The 13,283-nt window shown below is 41.6% G+C and overlaps 1 non-coding gene across 1 annotated transcript in view; it reads left to right on the top strand.

Moving 5' to 3' along the window:
* Window positions 1–477: 477 nt before the first annotated feature.
* LOC107498386 overlaps window positions 478–13,283 on the top strand; it is a 973,375-nt gene continuing 960,569 nt past the window's right edge. Inside the window, exon 1 of the transcript XR_004951414.1 lies at window positions 478–1,652. This is a non-coding gene — a transcript (uncharacterized LOC107498386). The remainder of the gene's footprint in view (window positions 1,653–13,283) is intronic.

Here is a 13,283-nt window from a genome sequence, read left to right as displayed (position 1 = left end):
CACCTGCCGCGGGAGCCCCGTGCGCCCCGGGCTCGCGGCGGCGCAGCTCGCTGGAGTTTGACTCGGGCGGTGACGGCGGCGCGGAGCTGCAAGCGACGGGAGCGAGGCGAGCCCGGCCGCTCGCCCTCCGCGCTGCGTTCGGATTGGTCTCTCCCAGAGAGTGCTGGCCGAGGGTTGGCTGCGGGCCGGCTGAAGAACAGGTGCACCTCGCCGCTCGGACTCGCGGCGCGCCGGGTCAGGCGAGCGGCGGCTGCCAGGCCGGCCCTCTGTGTCGGAATGCGGCTCTTCGGAGCCCGGCAGCCCACGGCCAGCCGGCTCGGCCCTTGAAGGCGGCGCGAGGCCCAGTGGCGGCGCGGGCGGGCGCCCCGGGGAGCGGGCCGGGCGCGGCGCCCCGAGGATGCCGGCGCGGCAGGAGCGCATACAGGCGGCGGGCGGCAGCAGCAGCAGCAGCAGGAGCAGCAGCAGCAGCAGACGCGGGGCCCCGGCGCACAGGAGGCCGCTTGGCGGGCTGCAGACGTGCCCCACCGCTCCCTGACCAGCCCACGGGGCCCGGGGCCAGTCTCGCCCCTCTTCCGCTCTCCTCGCCGCCCCCTCCCCGACCTGCATCCCCTCCCCCGCTCCTCTCCTCCCCGCCTGCCGCCCGCCTCTCGGGGGGAGGGGCGTGGGGGCAGGGAGCCGATTTGCATGCGGCCGCCGCGGCCGCTGCCTGCGCCCAAGCCCGCCGCCGCCGCCGGAGCCCGTGCCCGCGCCCGGCCGGCGCGGCCCCATGCCTCTGGCGCGGCCCTCGGGGGGGCGAAGGTGAAGACCGGCTCCTAGGATGAGTGAAGGGGCGGCCGCTGCCTCGCCACCTGGAGCCGCTTCGGCAGCCGCCGCCTCGGCCGAGGAGGGCACCGCGGCGGCTGCGGCGGCGGCGGCGGGCGGGGGCCCGGACGGCGGCGGCGAAGGGGCGGCCGAGCCCCCCCGGGAGTTACGCTGTAGCGACTGCATCGTGTGGAACCGGCAGCAGACGTGGCTGTGCGTGGTGCCTCTGTTCATCGGCTTCATCGGCCTGGGGCTCAGCCTCATGCTCCTCAAATGGATCGTGGTGGGCTCCGTCAAGGAATACGTGCCCACCGACCTGGTGGACTCCAAGGGGATGGGCCAGGACCCCTTCTTTCTCTCCAAGCCCAGCTCCTTCCCCAAGGCCATGGAGACCACCACCACGACCACTTCCACCACGTCCCCCGCTACCCCCCCCGCAGGAGGCACCGCCTCTTCCAGGACGCCCAACAGGATTAGTACTCGCTTGACCACCATTACGAGGGCGCCCACTCGCTTCCCCGGGCACCGGGTACCCATTCGGGCCAGCCCCCGCTCCACCACCGCACGGAACACTGCAGTCCCCCCGACGGTCCTGTCCACCACGGCTCCTTCCTTCAGTAGCAGCACGCCGGGTTCCCGACCCCCAATGCCAGGAACCCCCAGTACCCAGGCAATGCCCTCCTGGCCCACTGCGGCATTCGCTACCTCCTCCTACCTTCATGATTCTACTCCCTCCTGGACCCTGTCTCCTTTTCAGGATGCCGCCGCCACTGCCGCCGCCGCCTCCACCACCACTTTGTCTTCCTCCTCTACCACCACCACGCCAGAAACTAGCACCAGGCCCAAATTTCGTAAGTAAACACTGTGTCTGGACTCTGATTTACTACTGAGTTTTCTTTTGGTCCTCCTGCTGTCTTTTCCCCTCGCCGCCGTCTGTCTTCTAGCATCCTCCACCCTGCACCTCATTACAGGTTTGGAGCACAGAGTAAGAGAGTTAAAACTGGCCATAAGGGAGGGAAAAGGTGACAGCCCGTTCTGGGTCCATGTGTGGAGTGGAGGCGGTAGGAAGTGGAGGGAGATTGTCAGGCTCCACGGGTGCTACTTCAGTGGGTCCCAAATGAGAACACGTCTCTAACTCTCTTCAAAGGGTTAACGCGAGTGCGATCTCTCCTCACTGCAGACCTGCTGGCGAGCTCCGGGATCCGGCTTCTGTTGAGATCTGAGGAGGGAGGGAGGGCCTTCCAAACGCACTGAGCCCTTTCCCCGCCGGTAGAAAGGAGAGGGAGAAAAGCACACGCAAATTGACGGAAGATAAACCGCGGAGGGAAGTTGTGCCCTTTGGGGGCGGTAGAAGGGCGTGGGGCTGATGATTTGATGATGTTGGTGGAAAGAAGCTGTAGACACTTTGAGCATCCTGACCCAGGCAGGGACCAGGAAGGGTTAATTTGAAGCTATTGGGGGAGGCTGGGAAAGGAGATCCACTGCGAAGGGCTAAAGTGATCACCCCCCCCTCCTCCCAAGCCTGCCCGTGGCCATTCCAAGGTGTAGAAATTGATTCTGTGGCCGCCAAGAGTGAGTGAAATAGGGGGAAATGTGAAGGGAGCCTTGCAGAGCTGCCGCCTCCGTAGAGTCCTGACGAGGGAGGAGTTTTTTCAGCTCTGCCAAGCATTTGCTTTTGTTCCTTTCCCAAAGGTGGGGTGTGAGCCTTATCTCTCCTGTCTCTGTATCTGAAAAACTAGGCAGAATGGGACAGAGTTCTCTGCACTCAAGGATGGGAACATCCCACCCTTTTGAAACAGGTCAGACTTTGAATTTAGCATCTTCAACCTCGGCTCAATTGCTGCCAGTACTGGCCAGTTTACCCCAAGCATGATAGCTCTTTATTTATATAGGAGGTGTATATTTTTCTGTATTTTTAAAAATTAGATGACTAATTGACCTCTTACCAATATCCCCACCTTGTTCTTATACTAAGAAAGTCTTAGCTTCTTAACCTGACTATTGATCAGGATATGGGAGCAGTTTGTATAACCTGTGAAGGTTATTTAGGACAAACCCCCAGTCTGCCAGTTCAAGTTATGTGCAAGGCTATTCTCCAAAAACTGCCTGGTTATGCTGTCTTCATAGTGCATTTCTGTTTTGAGTCATAACATCTGGAGCAAAAAGGATAGTGCTCATCTCATCATTAACTCTTCAGTAGGAATACGTGGGTTGCTTTCAGTCATCAGTTAATTTTTCATTTCTCTGACCTGGGGTCTTACCCTTGGGTGTTATTTAACCATTGAAACTTTTTTTTTTTTTTTTTTTTTTTTAGGATTTAGTGTATTTGTGGGTAAGGTCCAAAAGAGAAATACCTTATGCCCTTCCTACACTTCTTTGTAAAAAAGCAGGCTAGAATATAAATTGGGAGACAGGGAGAAGAGGGGAAGGGGGAATCTGTCACAAACCAGAATGGCAGTCAAACCGGTAACTTGCTGTTTCTCTTTTCTTTGGCTGAAGCAATCATTTTTGAGAACACATTTTCTCAGGAGGTGCTTACAGTCTTCTCTCAAGAAATTTAGCTTGAGTTTTGTGAAGGGATAAAGGATGTGCAAGTGTATGTGTGAATGTATTCAATGGATTGAAAATATATGTGTTTATCCTGAAGACCCCAGATTTTTTATCTTTTCTTTTGATACAGTTCATAGGAATCATGGAGTGTGGGTGTACTTCCTAACCTTGTATGTGTGTTGAGGGGAGGAAGGGAGGATTTCATGTAATTTCTCAATTGGTTTCTTTGTGTTTCATTCTGGAGGTCTTTAAAGAAAAGCCGAAGGTAATTATTTCTACCCCTCCATGCTCTCTCTCTCCCTACATTCTGTAGAAGGGAATGGCAGCCTGTTTAATAAGTAATGATTATTGACAGGGCGCTCAGCCCCAAGAAAAAAGCAAGGGGGTGGTGGGTTTGTTAATGGTGTTAGTGTTCATATAGACATATCAGTAGGATTTGTTTTATATGTATCTGAGGTCCAGGTCTTGCTCTTTTTTTAAACCTTTATTAAGGAGTTGAATTAGGGGATAAAATGCAGGTATGCAAATACAGTAGAAACTGACCTGGTTTGCATATATCAACAAGGGAAATTTTAATGAAAGGAAGATTACATAGTTTCCACAAAAGATGAATTTTATATAGTAATTTAAAGAGAAAGTATAGTGTAATTATTCCCTTGGTTCAAGATTACAGGATGATTAACAAACTGAAATAAAGGTTTCATTTGCGGGATCTTTAACACTGCTGTTGTGGGCTGAGGAATGGCCTGAATAGCTCATATTTTTAACTTGTTATGATCATGTCACTGAAGTTCACAGGAGAGAAATTCTCCTTTTGCCCAGCTCCTACTTCCAGAGTTCAGTAGGGCTATTTTTTTCTTTTCCTTCCTTTTATTTTTTTTTTAGATGAAAGTCATAGATTATGTCGTGGCACCTTGGGACAACTAAAGATGATACCCTATTTTTTCAAGACTCACTAGTTCTTTAATAGTCATGGCCTTTGCTCTTCAGTTGAACACTTCAAGGTTTATAGGATGAATGTCTTTGCATTCATCCTAGGTCAGTCAGTCTATAAAGGAAACATAACTCTTTGGAGTAGAAAAGACTGGTTCACTCTAGCATAAACACACTTGCTAATGGATAACAGAAGTTTTACAAGCAAAAGCTATTTTTGCTGTAAGGAAGACCCAGTTTAGAAGACTGTTTCTAATTTTCTGTAGGATTCGAGACAAAGAAATGTTGAACTTTTTGTAATTTTGGAGAGAGCCATTGATAACCAACTATTTTTCTATCCTTTTAAAACGTGTTTAGTCTTTCAATAAGAGTACTTTTTTATGGTTTTCTTGCTCTTTGTAAGTAGCCTCAGATATAATTTGTTTAAAGTTACTCCTATACATTGTCTTCTGTCTACAGGAATTGAGGCCCTCAAAGGAATTTCAACATGGAAGGTGCTGACCCCAATCATGTGTGGTAGTCAAAGTGAGAGGATTCAGAGCTCAAGATCAATATTTCTTATGAAATCCAATTGAGAGTTTTTTTTTATGAGCGCATGCTGCAACCTATGTTTTGATTTCCTTTGGCCTTAATACAGGATTATGAGACTTTTCTGCTTTAATCAATCATACTGTACATTTCACTCTTTAGGCGCTTATATATTTCGTGGTTTAAATAGAAGAAAAGGGAGCAGGGGTGGGCATAGAATTGACAAGGCTCTTTTAAGGGCCATATTTAGTTTGATCTCAGTGCATTATGACTGTGGTTTAAGATTTTTCAGTTCCTCATGGCTGAGATAGGGATTGGCAATACTGTTGGCTAATTGAGAATCCCTTCCTCAGGTTTGATTTGTGACCCCAGCCACCTTTGTACTTGTGTTATTTTCCTGATAGCCTGTATTTTAACACAGTGTTGATCCACAAGCTGAAAGGAAGGAAGGAAAGAAAGAAAGAAAAAAGAAAATAGCAAAGCTGGTTTGTGGAAACTTGGTCTCTGTTATTAAAAACAGTTTTTCTAAATCCAGGTTGGGCCACAAGCAAAAACGCTGGTGCAGATTTTGAAATCAGTCCTATCCTGGGACGTCTCTTATATAGAGGAACAGGATCTCTCTTCTCTTGAAAATACTCTCCCAACCCTTTTTCCTCTCTATACCATGATGAGAAGAAGGCTGATTTTTCAGTTCGCTTCTTTTGTAAAAATTCTTTCTTTATAAGATCTGGTATCTGTGCTAAACATATCTCAATACTCTCTCTGGGATATTGAAAATGGAACATGAAAGTTGGCCCTGAAATATATAAGAGCAAGGGAAGAGCCATAAATCTAAGTCTGCAAAATGCATTTGAATTGCTTGTGAATAGAACTGAAATTCATTCTTCTCCCTTTGAATCTGTTTTTATCTTCAGACCTTTGTGTTGGGGGAGACACAGAACTGGTACTGCATTGACAAATACCACTGAGACATTTTGAGGTCCTAGAACTTTTACTTGTCTATACCCCAGAAGGTGTTACCCCCGGAACCATGTATATAATGAAGGCAGGAGGGAGGGCTAGACTCAGTAATTTCAAGCTTTGTAATATCAGGATGAAAACGTACCTAAATAGGTGTTTCCCATTTGTAAAATCATTAGTGAAAGCCTTAGGACACATGTTTAGATTGGGTTTCCTTTCTCAGGACTCTTTTAATGAGAACTTCCTGCACTCCTGTCTTATCTGGTCTTTTTTGGAATTGAATCATGACTGTCTGAAGGCTCCTTAGAGACTTTTGAATTGTTTTAAAAGTTAGCACATTCAGTGAGACATTTTAGACTCTTTTAGTTGATGTAGAAAGTTCAGGAAAAGAAAAATGTGTACTCATTTAGGTAATTGAGTTATTAAACGGTCTTGGTGCTTTATTTTTTAAATTTAAAATTTTTTTTTTAGATTTCAAAAACTTGGTAGAAGACTGATGGCCTTTTATTATCCCACATTTGTATACCAATCATATTAATGTTGACAGCACTTATCTGATTCCACAAAAAAAACTGTTCAATTAAACACACTGTTATATCCATTCATTATGTTTTTTTCATAACACATTATGTGTTTGAATTTTTAAATTCATTTTAATGAATATTTAACATCAATTTGGGGCCATTTCCATGATGGTAGTTAATTGGTTAATTTAAAAAAGTCCATATAAGTAATGGTTTATAAAACAGAAGATTAAAATAAAATGTCTACAGTGTTTATTCTTGCATGTCTTGCCTTAGGGCTAAGGCTTTTTCTTGACTATGTATCTATTAGTTTGATCTTAGGTCCTTCCTTCCTTCCCTCCCTTCCTCTCTTTTCCAAACAAAAAAACCTGTAGCTTTGAAACCTGTAATAACAGTGCAACTTCGAAGAACCAATTGAATCTTTTTAAACTTTAAATTTTCCTCTGGGATAATGAGGGTAATGATAACTTGTCTTGTATACTACTTGTAAAAGAGCTTGTAAGCTGCAGAACCTTCTTGAATGTCAAGAGAAAATGGGAAGTGGACAAACTAGGTATTTTCATCTAGCAACCCATTAGGCCACTGAATTCAGTTGAAATACTGGAGCTGGTTTGTTACCGAGCTTGAGGGATCTTTCATCACAACGAGAGATTAATGTTCTTGTACACTCTTGGATCTCCCCTGGGTTCTTCTCTGATACCTGGCACACACAATGGAATGCAGTATGGGAATCTACCTTAGATCACCTTGGCAGTTTAGTTCCAAACTGGAGCCCACCATTTATTGTTTGCTTGGTAGATGTTTTTTAAAGCCTATTTTGGACATATGTTTATCAGAGGAATTGAAATTTTGAGGAAAACGAGTGAGATTGTTGGAGTATCTGGAAATCTAAAATCCACAGAATCTGAAGATTGTCGATAAAAGAAAGAATGCCTCATGGCTCCCTTTTGTTCTGTTCCTGTACCACCTCATTGTCATTGGAGTTTGGAGAAACTAGTAAAAATAGGTAGTTCTACACTGCATTCTATTCCCCTCTTAGGAGTTACTGAGATTTAGTTTCCAGAGGATTAAACCAGTAGCTTGCACTAATCAAAGAGCTCTTCTGGATGTATGCCTTTGCACTTTGGGGAACTTTAATATTAACATTTTGAAGACATCTTACTTCGAGTCTGTGTTGGTTGGCAATTTCATCCTGAAGTACATTTCAAAGTATTACTTTCTTATTATAAGCCTTTATTTTTCAAGACAGGTTGGTGATTGTACATAAATCATAGATTGCCATACCCAGGCATAAAAAAAGGCTAGTCAGAAACAAGCCTGCAAACAGAATTCAGAATGAAGTTTAATAATAGAAGTTCAACAGCTTCCGATGATAAGATTTTGTCTTTGAGGCCTTTTCCAAGAAGTTATAGTGTATATCATGAATGCAATATAGGTTATAAGAGCATTTATAAAAATAAAAGATTATCTGAATATTTGAAACTACTTTAGCATTAATAATTACAACCAGGGTTATGAGAATAGAATTTTTATGCTAAACTTTTGATAACAATTCTTGAACATATAAGCCTGACTCCTAAGATACCCTTCTCAGGATCACATGCGACCCTTGGCATGATCTTCCTATGGATTGCAAGGGAGTTAGAGGTTCACTGCAAGAAAATCAAACCCCTCTCATTATTTTGATGTCCTATTCTGTTGATTTCTGTGCCTTAAATTTTGCTTTTAGAAATGTGGAAGTATTCTTCACAGAATCTCAATCTTGGAAGGGGCTCGAGAATTGAGGTAATAGAATTGAGGTAATAATAAAAACTAGAGCTGCCATTTATGGAGTTTTACTGTGTGCCAGGGGGACCAGCCCTTTACATACTTTCTCATATTTATTTACTGAAACAAGTATTCAAAGTCAGTCATCTAGGCCTGCAGCCTAGGTCTGATTATCTCAGTCATGCAGGGAATAGAGCTGGACCTACAGTGGTTATATAATTTGCCTAGTACATGCTTAACTGACATAGTTTAAAAGATCAAGAAGGTCAGAACATCATTTTATAGCTAATTTCTCCCCTGCTGCACATCCTAACCCACTGATACAGTGTAGCCATATCAGTGTATATTTCCTCTTTCAGGCCCTTAGCTCATTCATAGTGGCATATACCATTGTAAATTCTATAAATGGCACATCTGCTCTGTCCCTGTTCTTTGCTATGATAAAAGGGAGCCTTTTAAACCAGAGAAATTGCCCTGGTTTTCAATCCACAGAAATTTAGGGGATGTTTCAACAAAAGATAACATATTCCTCTTTCTATTCCGTGATCTTCTTAACTGCTTTCTCCTATAGCTGCTTATACATCATTCAATAGAACAATGAAAAAAGAACAGTCACAGACTATTTTTCTGCTTCCTAAAATTTAGCCAAAATTGTCTTCTCTGCCCATTCCAAATTTGCTTTGATTAAAGTAGTTGCTGCATCATATCCTGAGACTGGCCAATGAAATGCATCAGGGGACATGTGGAGTGTTAGCCTTATAGTTTTACAGACGCTAAAATGCCAACCCTACCAAATAAATGTTGGGTGTTGCACCACATGTAAGGTCTCCTGCAGAACATCTGAATTCCTGTTGGTACTTTACTGTAAGATACCCATCAATGACTAGCCAACAGTCCTAAGAAGAGGAATATTGGTGGTGAGACTTTGATAGTCTGCCAGGGAAACCACAAATTGGACCCCATCATTGCTTCTTTGCTTGACATTTCTGTGTCAAACAAATATTGTGTCAAAAAAAGTTCTATTAAAGTGGAAGATGATTGGCATTTCTACCTTTGCAAACTCATAAAAAGAAAACAGAAATAAGTCAAATACTAAGATTGGGTTATACAATCTTTGAATAGCCATGCTGAAGGATCGAAATACTGTAATGTCAGGAAGCTTGTATTGTCAGAATCCATAAGACTATGAATGAATCCTGTAGACTAACAATGACAGCTGTGCTCATAAAGAAGAGGGGAAATGAGATTGCTTACCCAAATTTATTGTTAAACAAAAATTTTTTGTCAGCTAGATTGCAAAATCTAGAGACTAGGAATAAAAAAATGAAAAGGGGGGGTGCAGGAGTGTTTGTATTAGACATTATCTTGACTGAATTCTATTTACCTGCCTTTTCAGTATGAAACTCTATTTAATGTATTTAAAAAATGATAAATGCCCACTTTATGTTTAATAGCCCCAGTTGGTAGGACTTTTGCCTTCCCCAAATGAGAGGTTTGTTTACTTAGTGTTATGTCATTTTTATTAGCTCTTAACCTGTTTATGCCAGTTATATTTAAATACTATGGAAACCATTGTATTGTGGCTTCTATTAGAACTAAATTGATTACTTTGGATGTATTCCATAAAGATAAGTCCCTTAAAAAATGCTGATTGACATTGTGGGCAAATTTAAGGAAGAATATATATCCGTAAGAAATTGGCACATGAATTGTTTCATATGTGGCTTTACATTATCATCCCACAATAAATAAATAAACTGAAAAATCAAAATACACATTTTAGGTGTGTGTGTTTTTTTTTTTAAGAAAGATAAAAGAAGTTTACTCAGAGAAAAGCTTTGAATCCTATAGCCAAATATTTGACAAGTGTATATGCATTTCTATGTTTTAGATTAAAATAAAATGATAAATTTTACTTCACTCATGTAATAGATTTACAAAGCCATAAAACTGAGTTTACTAATTAAAATATATTGGAAAATGATTATTATATAATTTTCTAGAACTTGTATTAGAACATTGTATTAGATGCCAATTATATTAAGCTATTATGGATTTATAGATAGCTTTAACATACAGTAACTATATTCAAAGGAAGTATACCGAATTGTTAATGATGGTGATTTCTGGATTATGGAATAGAAATGTTATTTAATTTATTGTATTTTGCCACATTTTCTAAGTTTTATTTAATGGTCATGAATTATCTATCTAATTAGAAATTTTTAAACTTCTGAAAAATTAAAGAATAAGCTCCATGAATCAGAGTCAGTTCAGCTGTTGGGTTTGATTCTGCAAAGGCTTTTATTTTATGTTATTTTATTTCATTTATTTTATTTTATTATTTAATTTGTTTTAAGTATACAGTACATTGGTTAGACATTTCTATTGTTTATAAAATGATCCCCTAATTGTTCTTTCTCTTTGGTTTTCCACTTAGCCAATATATTAATGCTAACTGCATTCCCTATGCTGTGCTCCCCATCCCCGTGACTATCTATCAAGACTTTTTTTTTAAATGTTCATTTAAGAGTTTGTATCTAAATTGGTGGTATCAGCATTAAAGTGTTGACTGATTTGGTTAACTGCTGTGAAATATGGATTTGTAGAAATAGAAATTCATTTCATTCATTCATGGGAAATATTTGCCATACTGAAGGCAGAGTGTCTTACTTATTCTGAGCCTTGGATTATCAGCCTTGACCTTATAGGGATAAAGAAGATGGAAGTTTAATGAGTTACTTAATGGCTCTTCAAGTCTGCAGATGTGGGGCAGACTTTTGTAGCATTGCTACGGATGGATATAGCTGATAGAAATCAATCAATTGTGAGTACAGCAACCAATTGCCTGGTCTATTTTAAGTATCAAGTAGAAGGGAAATGCAAAGGCTAGTTTGTAGTGCTGGGTCTTAGAAGGGAGGGCTTAGGTCAAATAAGAATAGGTAGAATGACCAATTCAAAGATTTATTAGATGCTATAAGGCTGTCACAGAATCACAAGGTATTTATTCACATAAAATTAGGTGGCTGGACTATAGATAGATAAATTCCATAGGCCAACGAAAAGTAGTGATTTGTAGGGCACGTAGCTCTTTGCTTTGGTGATGAGTTGTAGTCAAAGTTTTTTAGGATAGCTTCCAAAAACATTGGTGAGCAAAAAGAGTCAGAAAAAAAAAATAAGTCTGTTTATATAGTGTTTAATGTTAGTAGTCAAGGTAGTGGTTATCTTTGGGGAAGAGGCAGATAGTGAATAGAAGGAGACCCAAGATATGAGGCTGTAGTATATTGATAATATTCTGTTTCTTGATCTGGGTGCTAATTACATGGATGTATTCTATTTGTCAACATTCACTGAACTGTTTACAATGATACAAACTTAAAAATATTAAAGAAATCTTTCACAGCATTCCTTTGACCTTTACTTCATGCTACCAGGGTGGCCTGAGTTTATGGATTTTTCCATTTACAGACACTAGATCATAACTGTGAGTATTTGTTGGTCATGCCTTGAAGTCTAACATGCAGAGAAGGGTCTTCCAGACTTCAGCAACTCCTTTTCTTCTCAGGATCCCAGCTTACTGAGACTTCATGCAGATATCCACACTCCTTTTCATTTTAAGTCTTTCTGAATGAATACTTTGTGTTTATATTACATAAAACTTTATTTCACCCATGTCAAGAGTTTTTCTGATACAGCCTAAGCTACCATACTTTTCACATGTAAAACCATGCTTGTATTTGAGAGTGACTTGTATCTGAGAGTGTGGAACTTTATCACAGTTCTGCTGGCATTATATACAAGGAAGATAATGCATCAACTGCATTTATGGCTTTGTTGAGAAGACTAGAACATATGTTCTCAAGAATAATTAAGTGATGAAGTGTGTAATTCCAACTGAAAAGTATATTAGGCCATTTCAGAAAGTAGTGATCAAAGTGGGCATAGGTAGTTTCAAGGGAGAATTTGTTTAGACAGAGAAATGGAGAATTGAGGCCAAGTTAGTAAAAGATCACCAACAGAGGTAAAAGTGTGCATGTCCGCACCTGTGTAGGAGACAATGAGGGTTCTGGCCTGGTGGGCAGAGAGAGTCTCTCTTGGAGTTAGTGAGGCAGTCTCACCTTTTCCTTAGGTCAGTGCCTGATTAAAGAGGGAGGGTTTGGGAGGATATAATCAGGCTGCCATGAGGAACTGCAGTAAGGGTTCGTGCAAGAAACTGGCACAGTATCTATAGTATTTTCAGAAGGTACAGGGTCTCTAGGATGACTTCAAGGGAGCAATAAGTAGCAAAATCTAAAGATTCTCCCAGGCATTTTTGTCCCCAGTTATTTAAAGATATGGTCTTTGATTTTTGCTGAATATGTTTGTCTTGACTTTATTCCACTGCCTCTTCAAAGTGCTGTAAGAAGCAGTAGAATTGGTATGTTTTAAAATGTTTAGGTTTTTTATAGTTACATCAACACAGCCCTAGATTTAACCCCAAATAGTAGCTTTCAAATATCTAAAAATTTGCAAGTACAGATGCAAAAGAGAATAACAAGAAGAAACTCTTGATTTTACTGCTTCACTGAAATTAACCTGCAACTGCCATCAGAATTTTCAGAGGCAAAAACTACTGTGTGTTTTGATGGCCACGTTACTCTTGTGGTTTCATCTAAGGTCCTCTTTCCAGAAGTCACTTAGCACCTTTTGGCATCTAATGCTGACGCTGCAAAGCATTCAAAAGGCAATGGCACTGTTGATTTCCCTGAATGTACTCATCACATGGTGAGGAATGAGAGGGGGAAAGATGCTGCTTCCTCCGGAACCCTGAAGATGGCTCTCACTGGGTCTGCCAGAGATTTCCTGTCATAGACCTAGACTACGTCTGTTCGTTTACCTACATTGACCACTAAAATTAGTTGTCACCCTCTTTTTTCACCATAAAGAACCTTCAGGTTAGAATCAGATTCATCATTCTTGCTGACTTACTTGGTTGCTCATTTTTACCAGACAGAGGGGCTATAACACTGTGTAAGTGCAGATGTTAAATTAGTATTAATAGCCAACGGCATCTCTCCTCTATTTTTCAGCGATTGGATAATTTTCACTGAAGCCAACATTTATAATAAGTCAGCTGAGATAGTAGTGTTATTTGGTTGGATTATTTTCAGTGTATCTATGTTTTTGATAAATTTTCTTTTTTTAGTTATTTGTTTGGGTCTGTGTGTGTATGATCAGAAG

This window comes from Rousettus aegyptiacus, unplaced genomic scaffold (assembly GCF_014176215.1).
Source record: "Rousettus aegyptiacus isolate mRouAeg1 unplaced genomic scaffold, mRouAeg1.p scaffold_m13_p_6, whole genome shotgun sequence".
NCBI classification, from domain to species: domain Eukaryota; kingdom Metazoa; phylum Chordata; class Mammalia; order Chiroptera; family Pteropodidae; genus Rousettus; species Rousettus aegyptiacus.
This window is presented reverse-complemented; position numbering and strand designations above follow the sequence as displayed.